Source organism: Hoplias malabaricus, chromosome 15 (assembly GCF_029633855.1).
Source record: "Hoplias malabaricus isolate fHopMal1 chromosome 15, fHopMal1.hap1, whole genome shotgun sequence".
Lineage (NCBI taxonomy): Eukaryota > Metazoa > Chordata > Actinopteri > Characiformes > Erythrinidae > Hoplias > Hoplias malabaricus.
In genome coordinates this window covers 20,112,900-20,125,936 of record NC_089814.1, presented here as the reverse complement: position 1 = coordinate 20,125,936, position 13,037 = coordinate 20,112,900, and the positions used below count along the sequence as shown (strand labels likewise).

General features: G+C 40.1%; 1 protein-coding gene across 6 annotated transcripts in view; it reads left to right on the top strand.

Moving 5' to 3' along the window:
- The window catches only part of cadm1a (cell adhesion molecule 1a), a 304,829-nt gene that overhangs the window by 205,125 nt on the left and 86,667 nt on the right, over window positions 1–13,037 (top strand). The gene's annotated exons all lie outside the window — the stretch shown is intronic.

The window sequence follows — 13,037 nt, the reverse complement described above, 5'->3', positions numbered from 1 at the left end:
AAATGTCCTAAATGGGCCTTTTTTAAAGCAGGACTTCACTAGTACCTTAAACTTTCTCAAGGATGTTCTCATCCTAAGATGCCCTGAAAAAGGGGGTGGGGGGGGGCTCTAAGTGAATTTCTCTTATTATCATTTGTACCATAATGAGGGGCAAGTAAAAGTTAATGAAATTTTAAAAGGATTGAGAACCTCTTCTTCAGTCATTCATTTTTGAACACAAAGACATGTGAGAGTGGTCAGAAAAGAAACTGATTAAACCTCACATTGTAGTAACAGTACCTCATCAGCCCTGCTCCAATTTCACAGCCTAATGCAGACAATCCCCATAAGACAAAGTGAACAAGCATTTACAGACTCAGGAGACAGAAAAGAATCAACAATAGCATGGTCTCCTTAAGCGGTGGTCTGTCATTTCATATGCCTCTGTATTTTCTTCACCCGAGCACAGTTCAGTTCTGCCTAGAATGTTTAGCACTGATACCATGTGGATAAGGAAAGAATATTAATGTTTGCTAATGTTTTAACAGCTGTGAGGAATGACCAAGGACAATGAGTTAGGCATATTTTTAACATACTGTCAAATGCCATAGTCAACAAACACATAGTCAGTCCAGGTATCTGACTTGTTTTATCTCAAGCACACCTGACTCAACTAATGAAGCTCTTTATAAGTTAATGAGGTTGATTCAGACAACCCCTGACTTGGAAGTGTGTGCTTTTATGAGGAATTCTATTCAGGGAGTTTGATCATTCTGAGACTGCAGTAGTCATTAAAACATTGTTTGTTTGTTTTTGTGTCGAATTTCTTCTTTCTTCTTGCATTATTTTTGTTGAGCTGTTTAACTTGTTCTTGTTTGATGGGCATCTTGCAGAACTTATAACATTCAGTTTATTGCTGAACATTTATGGATTTTACTAAATTAAAAACAAAATATTTCAGTTTCAAAGCACCAAACCATCACTCCAAAAATATGCAGTTTTTTTTCATGTTTATGTTTTATACTCATTTGATGTGACCACAGCTTTACAAAGCAGTCGGTTATAACCCAGCATTTATTTTACAACCTTTGCTTTTTCAGTGAATCTAATAGAAACATATAAGCTATATGGCAATAAGGATACCTTATAGCATACGAACGCCTAAAGGCATAGTAAAGTGTAAGGATGTGTTCTTGCTGATATAGCCATTTTTGAATGTCAAGAGTGAGTATAATTTCTTGGCTCTGGGGACACCTTGTGTTAGTAAGAGGCTGCTGAAATGATACATTGAAAGGTAGTGAATCTGGTGCACTGTGCAGTTTGGTGTTGGTAAATAGCAGAAGGTATAGATGATTGGAAAACACAGGTTGTATTAGAAATCACTGGTGTTCACAACAAATGTTGCTGGTCTCTCTGTGTGTGTTGAAAAGGTTCACAGTTAGCATAATATAAGATATAATTTAAGATTTTCTCAATGAGGGGGTCACTTCTCATGGTTGTTGCCTGGCCATTGTGGCCTTCAAGGAGGCACTTGATCCTAAGCTGACCCATCTAGCTGGATAATTGAAGCAGCTTTGGGCTAAAGTGTCTGTTAAATGTAGATGCTTTTGTAGTTTGTAGAGGTTGAACTTGGATAGCCTGTCATTTCTAAGAGAAGTGTTTAATGGACTCTCATTCATCTTTAAGTGCTTTATTATTTGCTTTTGCGGCTGTAAAGATGTGGAGCTAATTGTAGCTGCTAGCATAGCCTCCTCTAATGTTTCTGTGTAGGCTGTGGCATTTGTTTTTGTGCGTTGGGTAAACAAATGACAGGACGCTGGGACATTAGGCCAAGGTTGCATCTAAGCTGGCATACAACCAAAGGCAATTATCTGGCTGTGTCCTGAAGTCTAGCCATCACTCTTCCAGGCCCAGAGAAGAATGGCGTCAGTCTAGCTCAGGCCAGAGCAGTGTTAAAAGCTGGAGCAGCGCTGGAGCATGAGGGGAGCAATGATTCAGACAGTCAGCTTTACGGCTTCTAACTCTGCCTACACTGCGGCAGCCCTCCGCCATTAATGCATCCCCGCCCCCCACCCCCCAACCCTCCAACTTGCACTCAATCAGCGCAAACATGCTGAGACAGTGGTAGAACCCACACACGCACACACACACACACACACACACACATATTCACATACACACACAAACACACCCACACTTACAAACAGCTATCACTTGGCAAGGGCCCTGTTCTCTTTTTTCGCCCCTTTGCCTTTCGATCCAATTATTAATTGCAGCCAAGTTATTTATACGTTTATAAATAAGAATTGAGCTGAGGAAGACTCTCTCTCTCTGGGGGGATTGGATGGGACCCAGCCCTTGTTAAGGACCCTAGTCCTTCACGGCCCTCTGCCTGGTATATCCAGGTCTCTCTCTCTCTCTCTCTCTCTCTCTTTCTCCCTCCCTTTCCTTTCTTGGCTGGGCTTGTAAACAGAAAACTCTCCTGCCAAAGACACACACTCCCCATTAATATTGAATAGAGCAGCAGCACTGATGGGGGCTGCTGTTATGGTATTAGCGTCGGCTCCTGTAAAATTACAGTAAAAGGCTCCCAGGGAAGGAGCGTTAGCTAAGCACATTAGCAGTAGAGAGCGCTGAAAGAACCGCATGATGGGGGAGTTTGTTGTTCCTTTGCTTCTGAACGTATTCCAAAGAAAAAGGTCTTTTGATTTGTTAGTTGAGAGGGTTATTAGAGAATGCAATGAAAGGCAAGCTGTAATAGACATAATGCCAAGGCCAACAAGAGAATGCCTGGATCAAGGGCTGGTTCCAGGCTGTAGGATTTAGCTACTGACCTCAAGGACATGCCTGACCACAAGAGCTCCCTGTTCAGCCTCCTCGCTTGTGATGTCATCTAAGAAAAGGAGTGTGTGGGAGTATCGATCTCAGAAGACGTGGGAGAAGAGGGTCTAGGCGAGGGTGGAGGGGGCTAATCTATAGCCCACTGCAGTTCTTTTCTTATCCTGAGTGGATCAGGAGCTGCAGAGAGAGAAGAGAATCTAGGCATGTCCCAGTCTTCAGAATCATCCAGTAGTAGCAATAGTAGTAGTAGTAGTAGTCGTAATAATAAAAATAATAATAATAATAACGAAAGAAGGTCACAGGTTGTGGATAAAATCAGAGTTATTATAACTCCTGTTATAAACTGTTTATTGGTAGTAACCTAAGTAGAAAACACGTTCATAACACGTGTGGAGGCTGCTATTGTGCCCAAAACTTCCCTATAGCTGCCAGAAGTTCCGCCCATTTGAGTGTCCTTCAGGTCATTTGGAGATTTGAGTGTGGTGCATCATTTAACAGCTATGGTTTGCCACCTAGTTGAGCAGCTCATCTGATTTGTGATGTACATTACTTTACTAAATACCTCCTCCAAGAAAAAGAAAAACGCAAAAAAACTACTTTACTCACAGGATTAATATAACCTGGGGTTATCTATGCTGCTTGTTGTACAGTAGGTAATAGACTGTAGAATAATTCCTGAATCTGGAGGGCACACTCTGGAAAAATGACCAAAATGGTGTATTTGAACAGGACTAAAATCACTGACGTACTAAGGTAATAATCACATTTCCCCATTTCCACAGGTAAAACGAATCCCTTCGTATAGGGTTTAGTTACCTCTACAGCAGTGATATGAATAGAGCAATGGGGTAAAATAATGTTAACAATTAAATTGCAGTGGGATTGAGCCTAATATAAGAATGAGACTGGGAATTAGAATAAGATCAGACCGAAAATATATAAAAGAAATCAAGAACTGGAAGGAAATTAGTTTTACAGATTGTATTTTGAGCACCACATTACACTGGCCAGTGTCCACTCTGTCCTGGTGCCCTTAATGGGCGTTTTGTTGACTTAGAGAGCTGAATCGGACTGGGGACTGTGGAGCCATACAGCTGCCGGAGGTCCTCCCTGTGCCCTGTCTTACTGTGAGGAGGGATGGTGAGGCAGGAGGGGACAGAGAGAGAGGGGGCAGTGAAAAGTCCTCTTCCATTCTGCTGCACTCTTTCTCTCTCTCCCTGTTTCTGCCCTCCTCCTCCTCCTCCTCCTCCTTTCCTGATTTTGTCGTCACATTTTATTGCTTCCTTTCTATTATATATATTTTTTGTAAACCATTTTGACGGTTTGTTTTTTTCCTTTCCCATCTCTCTTTCTCTCTCCCTCCCACTATCACTGTCTCCTCCTACTCCCTCCCTCCCTTGCTTTCTTTTCCTTGGCCCACAGTGTGGTCTCAGGGCTCTTTTGTTTATCCACTGTAGTCTAGGTTATCTCTCTCTCTCTCTCTCTCTCTCTCTCTGAAAGAGATTTCTGAGCGAGTGAGCGGGGCCTGTGGTGCTGCGCTCGGCCACTGCCGCTTCTGTGACGCATTAATCACCAGGCTGCCATCCATCGCAGTCGCCACATTCCACTGATTTCAGCGCTTTCCCCACTCCCGCCTGACCGCCATTTTACCCTTCATTAGCACCAGCATCATCACTATTTACTTATGTGTGTGTTTGTGTGAATGTGCCCCTACAGGGAGGTGGGGGGCTGGTGGGTGGTGGGTGGTGGCACTGGTGGTGGAGGCGTGGGGTTAAGAAGGAGGAGCTGCTAGCACACTTCAGCCTTTGAGGGATTGGCTCCCCATTGTTGCAGCGAGTCAGAGTAGGCAAAAAAAAAAAACATCTCACAATCCGCGCCTCACGCAACATGCCGTTGTTCCTAATTAGGCACAACAAAGGCTCATGAAACCTCTCCCGGCTCCATCGTCACATGTTCAATAATAATATCTGCATTTAATGCCTTCTCTCCCCATGATAATGGTGCGTTATTAGCCCTGGACCATCTTTTAAACACAGATTTGTTTTTTAAATTCTTTGTGTTTTTAATAGCCCTTTAGCAGTTTCTATCCAGTTAGCATGCGCAAAGAGATTTATTAATTTAAAGATGAAAAATAGATGATCAGGTCTCTTCTGAGATCCAGGGCTATTTATAACAGTGGAAAAAAAAAACAACATGAGGATTTTCTGGTTTTTAATTCAATGAAGAAACTAAGAAGTATGGCAGTATGACCTTGTAAGGAATCATAAGGTGGGAATTGAAATAATATCATGATAAATATGCTAAATTGTGCATAGATATTGCGAATGAAGTTCCAAAAAATATATTCAAGTCAAGAGCTGATATTAATTGAAACATCTGTATTTATTTTATTTTAAGACTTGGCCAGATTTGAAAGACTGTATTTAATTTGTCTTGATATTAAATTCTGTTTGGAATAAAACATGCATGTTCCTCTGGAGTAGCTTCTTAGTAGTGAGTCTTTTTCTGGAAGTGAGTTGTTGGTGGGGGTGGGAGTGGTTTGGCATGCTGCAGCAGCACAGCGTCCAGAGGTCGTCTCTCGCAGATGGACGAGGACAGTGACATTAGTGCTTGTGCTTTGCTGGCCATAAAGCCTGCTGGTCATCACCAACACCAACCTGCTCAATGTAGTTTGGTACCAAATGTGCCTGAGACCCCTGTGTAAGGGTTAGGGCTGCAATATGCAGTCACAATTTTAAGGATTTTGAAGTAGCAAAGAACTATTATTCTAAAAAAAACATTATTTATAAAAAAATATATATTGTTTTTTTTTTCTTGTTTGTTTTATTTTAACCACATTTTGCCATTAGAACTCCCAACGTGTGAATTCTGAAATTCATCAGAATTTAAATAGTACACGGTCTAAATATTCGTAATGTTATTTGTTTATTTGTAGTGTTATTTACATATTCAAGACTACTGGATAAAGAGTAAACAACAGCAATGATTTAATAATAATAAAAAAAAATTACAACCCTATTTTCAAAAAGGTTGTGACACAACTCATTTAAAACCTGTATTTAGTTTATAATAGACCAAAGACAATATTTCATATGTTGAATTTGGGAAATATTATAGTTCTATAAAAAATATTTTCCATTTATTAAGTTGATGCTAATAACTGATTTCAAAAGTGTGAAAAGTGAAATAATTCAATGATTATTTTTCTCAAATTTAATTAGTAAATAACTTGTGGAGTTCATCATTTATGGCACATATTATTATTAAATGTTTCAGAGAATGTGGAAAAGTTTGTGGGACAAAACCCAAAACTATTATTAGCTGGCTATGATCTTCAAGCCCTCAGACAGCACTGAATTAAAACCAGACTCATTTCTGTAGTGGAAATCATTGCATAAGCTCAAACACTTCCATACTGCAACATACTGCCATCCAGACAATGTAATTTTCAAGGAAGGTCTTGTTTATTTCAGTAATTCAGTATTTCAGTATTTCAGAAGTTTATTGCGATTCACATTCTGCATGGATTACAACAGCATGGCTCCTTAGTAAAAGTGTACGGGAGCAAAGTTAGTTCAGACCTGTCATCCACTGAAAACAAACAACTGGTGCATTATGAAAAAAACACTAACAGATACCCAGAGTTGTTGAGCGGCTGAGCAGCAAAAATCCTGTAACAAACAAGAAACAGTTTACTTTCAGAACTAGAGCGACTGGTTTTCTCCGTTCCCAAACACTTACAGTGTTGTTAAAAGAAGAGGTAATCAAACACAGCCCCTGTCCCAACTTATTTGGAAAATGGTGCTGTCAATTTTAAAATAGACAAATATATTTCAAAATATAAACTTTTTCAGTTTCAACATATAAAATGTTGTCTTTGTAGTATTTAACATTAAATATAGAGTTTAAATGATTAGTATATTATTGTGTTTTTTTATGTTTCTGGAAATGGGGTTGTGTGTGTATATATATACAATCATTTCTGATGTAAATGTTCATTATAATGTAGCAGTCCAAGTGCCTAAGCTGTCTAATAGAGCTCATGGCCTTGCTCTCTAGCAAGTGTGATGCCACCACTCTCCCACCATAATTTAGTGCAATGTTTGTCAGTGTGGGTATCTGAAGTGCCTATAACAGAAATGTGCAGTCAGATGTCTCCTCTAAATGTGTTAATTCTAGAATTTTAACATTTTTATATTTTTAAAACAAATGTAATAGAATGCATTATGACATTGTATCATACTGCAAAACCATACAAGGGTGCTGTGTGGAGATGTGACAATGCAATCTAGAGTAAACAGCCCATTAGTTATTCCACCTGATGCAATTATGTTGTTTGAACACTACAGTTTGCAAAACATCAACACCAATCAACAGCTCAAGGACTGTTTCTGTCTTCCATATCTGATGTCATTAGAAAGGGTACAACAACATCAGTTTAGTTATCTTATCTTATTCCGATCTTATTTGTTTAAAATATTGTGAGATTACAAATAGTGAACCTAGTATCAAATCAGTTTCTGAGCTTTTAAATTGGTATTAGTGTCAGTTTCATAAGTCAGTTTCAGTCTTTTTGATTGACATTTGTACATGAATAACATGCAATGGCATCTTTCACTTCATACAGAAGTTCTTTGTAGAGTTATTTGTAACATTATAAATGGCTGGTTCAAAGGTTCGGAGCGATGTGACTGACCCTTTATGGAGGAAGCTCAGTAAGCGTCCAACTTCCTTTCCATCAGCCAGATTTTAATGTGAGAGAAATGGAGCGCTGAAGGCCTGAGCCAGCATAGAAATAGGAATCTCAGATACATATGCTTGCGCCCAGTGATTTCGGGTAGGCTCCAGACCCACTGCAACCCTGAGCTGGATAAGCGGTTACAGACAATGAGTGAATAACACGTAAATACACTCAGAAATGTATTTATACAAGTGTTCTGAAAGGAGTAAGGGTCATACTCAAGCCTCAGAGGTATTACTAATGTTTTGCTGCTGTCTGTACTGAGACTTATTTCTCCAAAATGGTAACATTTCAGAAAAAAAGATCCTAGTATTACTGTGGGGTGGGGTGTGCACAATTCTGAGAGCATTTTCTTTGGCTTTGTACTTAAAGACACAGAAATTTGACACACCACGCAAACACTTCATAAATACTGCCCTCATTTTGAGGTACTGTGCACATTGTTAAGTACTGCAATATATGATATTACCATTATACCACCCAAACCTACCTCCCAATCAATCAGTTTAACAGTATACCTGAGAACACACAATCAGTGTAACAGTATACCTGACACCCCTGTCAATCTGTAAAACAGTATACCTGAGAACACACAATCAGTGCAACTTTGTACCTAAGAACACATAATCAGTGCAACAGTATACCTGAGAAAACATAATCAGTGCAACAGTATACCTGACTACACACAATCAATCAGTGTAACAGTATACATGACACTCCCCAGTCAATCAGTTCAGCATTATACCTGACACCCCCAGTCAATCAGTGAAACAGTATACCTGACAATACACAATCTGTGCAACAATATACCTGAGAACACATAAGCTGTGCAACAGTATTCCTGAGAACACACAATCAGTGCAACAGTGTACCTGACAACGCACAATCCGTGCAACAGTATTCCTGAGAACACACAATACGTGCAACAGTATTCCTGAGAACACACAATCAGTGCAACAGTGTACCTGACAACACACAATCAGTGCAAGAGTGTACCTGACAACACACAATCCGTGCAACAGTATTCCTGAGAACACACAATCAGTGCAACAGTATACCTGAGAACACACAATCTGTGCAACAGTATACCTGACAACACACAATACGTGCAACAGTATTCCTGACAACACACAATCAGTGCAAGAGTATACCTAACAACATACAATACGTGCAACAGTATTCCTGAGAACACACAATCAGTGCAACAGTGTACCTGAGAACACACAATCAGTGCAACAGTGTACCTGACAACACACAATCTGTGCAACAGTATACCTGACAACACACAATACGTGCAACAGTATTCCTGAGAACACATAATCAGTGCAACAGTATACCTGAGAACACATAATCAGTGCAACAGTATACCTAAGAACACACAATCAGTGCAAGAGTATACCTGACAACACACAATCCGTGCAACAATATACCTGAGAACAAACAATTCGTGCAACAGTATACATGAGAACACACAATCTGTGCAAGAGTATACTTGAGAACACACAATATGTGCAACAGTATTCCTGGGAACACACAATCAGTGCAAAAGTATACCTGGAAACACACAATCCGTGCAACAGTATACCTGAGAACACACAGTCAGTGCAACAGTACCCCTGAGAACACACAATCAGTGCAAGAGTATACCTGAGAATACACAATCCATGCAAAAGTATACCTGACAACACACAATCAGTGCAACAGTATACCTGGGAACACACAATCAGTGCAAAAGTATACCTGTCAACACACAATCAGTGCAACAGTATTCCTGAGAACACACAATCAGTGCAACAGTATACCTGAGAACACACAATCAGTGCAAGAGTATACCTGACAACACACAATCCGTGCATCAGTATACCTGACAACACACAATCAGTGCAACAGTATACCTGAGAACACACAATCCATGCAACAATATACCTGAGAAGACACAGTCAGTGCAACAGTACCCCTGAGAACACACAATCAGTGCAAGAGTATACCTGAGAATACACAATCCATGCAAAAGTATACCTGACAACACACAATCAGTGCAACAGTATACCTGGGAACACACAATCAGTGCAAAAGTATACCTGGGAACACACAATCTGTGCAACAGAATACCTGGGAACACACAATCAGTGCAAAGTATACCTGACAACACACAATCAGTGCAACAGTATTCCTGAGAACACACAATCAGTGCAACAGTATACCTGAGAACACACAATCAGTGCAAGAGTATACCTGAGAATACACAATCCATGCAAAAGTATACCTGAGAACACACAATCAGTGCAACAGTATACCTGGGAACACACAATCAGTGCAAAAGTATACCTGGGAACACACAATCTGTGCAACAGTATACCTGGGAACACACAATCAGTGCAAAAGTATACCTGGGAACACACAATCTGTGCAACAGTATACCTGAGAACACACAATCCGTGCAACAGTATACCTGAGAACACACAATCAGTGCAAGAGTATACCTGAGAACACACAATCAGTGCAAGAGTATACCTGAGAACACACAATCAGTGCAAGAATATACCTGACAACACACAATCAGTGCAACAGTATTCCTTAGAACACACAATCAGTGCAACAGTATACCTGAGAACACACAATCAGTGCAAGAGTATACCTGGCAACACACAATCCGTGCAACAGTACCCCTGAGAACACATAACATGTGCAACAGTTTACCTGACAACACACAATCCATGCAACAGTATATCTGAGAACACACAATCCGTGCAACCGTGTACCTGACAACACACAATCAATGCAAGAGTATACCTGAGAACACACAATTCATGCAACAGTATACCTGAGAACACACAATCCGTGCAGCAGTATATCTGAGAACACACAATCAGTGCAACAGTATACCTGACAACACACAATCCGTGCAACAATATACCTGAGAACACACAATCCGTGCAGCAGTATATCTGCGAACACACAATCAGTGCAAGAGTATACCTGACAACACACAATCAGTGCAACAGTATTCCTGAGAACACACAATCAGTGCAAGAGTATACCTGACAACACACAATCCGTGCAACAGTATACCTGACAACACATAACATGTGCAACAGTATACCTGACAACACACAATCCATGCAACAGTATATCTGAGAACACACAATCAGTGCAGCAGTATATCTGAGAACACACAATCAGTGCAAGAGTATACCTGACAACACACAATCAGTGCAACAGTATACCTGAGAACACACAATCCGTGCAGCAGTATATCTGCGAACACACAATCAGTGCAAGAGTATACCTGACAACACACAATCAGTGCAACAGTATACCTGAGAACACACAATCCGTGCAACAATATACCTGAGAACACACAATCCGTGCAAGAGTATACCTGACAACACACAATCAATGCAAGAGTATACCTGTGAACACACAATCAGTGCAACAGTATACCCGAGAACACACAATCAGTGCAAGAGTATACCTGGGAACACATAATCCGTGCAACAGTATACCTGAGAACACACAATCAGTGCAACAGTATACCTGAGAACACACAATCAGTGCATTTTTTATTTTGAATTTTACAAAATACAAAAATGTAACATTCATAAAAATCATATCCACCAATAATATTAGATCTAACATTGCAGTTTAAAGATATTTGTTTTTGTTTTTTAACCCATTTGAATATATTTGTCATGTAACCACCTTTCAGTCTCCCACTTCTCTCACATCACTCACATTCTGGTTTGACACTGCGGCTCTTTTTCAGCACGGTCAATGTAAAGTGATGCAGGACTGCTTACAGAGGAGGACACTAGAGCGCTTTGACCTTCTCAGCACAGTGGCCTGCTGTGACATCACACACACACACGCACACACACGCACGCACACAAACACACACACACACACACACACACAAACGTGCGCACACACGCACGCGCGCACACACACACACACACACACACACACAAACGTGCGCACACACAGGAGTTTTTCTGCGGGTTGATGTATGAGGCAGCGGTGGTGGGCTTGCAGCAATATAAATGGTGTGTCTGGCTGGCTATGAGCAGAGCAGCCTGCTCTGACAGCTTTAATCTAGGCTAAAATGATCAGTGTTCTGTGCTACTGCTTTTGAATGCCGGTAATTAAATACAAAGATAATGTCACAGATCTGTTTGAACAAGTTATGCAAATATGTGGCTCACACACACACACACACACACACACTTCTCAGCTGTTTCTGCGTTGCCTTGTTGCTTGTTGATGCATGCACTGCAAGCTAATTTTCGCGAGAGCCCCCTGTTTTTGATGGTCCGCGCCTAAGCAATAAGGGTAATGAAAGCCTAGTTTGAATTGGAATTAATCACCAGTTCATCTGTTTCGGCAGCGGTGACACAAACAATTATCTTAATTAAGCCAAGTGGCATGCCAATAATCAATAATAATCTGGAGACTAATTAAGTTTAATCCCTCCTTTAATTTGGGGTGATCCCAGCACAAGATTTACTTAACATCTCGTATATTAAGGGCAATTTCCTAATAGTTCACATGTACTACCACGTTGTATGAGCCACTGTATTCGTATCTTCTGTTTGATAAATGTGATACAGCACCATTCTGAAGCATGTAAACAGCTCTCAGTGAGAGAGAGTAAGTCTAAAATACAGAGACATCCCCCACACACAGTGTCACTCCTACCTGTGAGAGAAGTCTTTATGTAAAGTAAAACATGCCTAGTAACATAAAGAATACACACATAAAGGTAGGTTGTACTCTTATCATTATGCAATGTTTTCTTCTGTACTTTAACTTAGTGTGTATTTATTTAAAGAGAAATCTGATCTGGTCTTCACTGTGTAGAACTGCATTGAATTTATTGTCTTTTGCATTGATTTAGGAAGGTGAAAGGAAGGTGTTTCTACCAAATAAGTTAGGTTTAACTAAACAGCAACCAATAATCAGTAAAGACCTTAAGAGTAATCATGCTTAATCTCTCCCTTAATTTGAAGTGATCTATGCACAAGATTTACTTAAAGGAACAAGAAGAAATGTTTTCCATTGGTTTATTATACACGAAATGGCCTGGATGTATCAGAGATTCTGTACTAAACCCATTTTAAACATCCTTCTTTACAGCGCAGGTCAGAGAGTATGAAGAATCAAATCCCTGAAAGTGGGGCAGCCATATTGCTCCTTTAACATGTTATATATTAAGAAAAACACCTTAAGTAGATAACTACGATGCTCAGCATTCACATGTTCAAATGATGATTCAAACAGCTGTATGACTATCGTCAACAGCTCCTGAAAATGAAAGGCTTTGCACAGATGTATACATACACATGTTTTCCTGAGCTGTCAGAAAGGAATGGAGTTCATGCTGCTGTGTCATTAGGATGTTTATCCCTGTCTCTCATTGATTCTGACTCTGTGGCATACCCTAGTGGTTCATATATGTGCCTCCAATATATTATACACA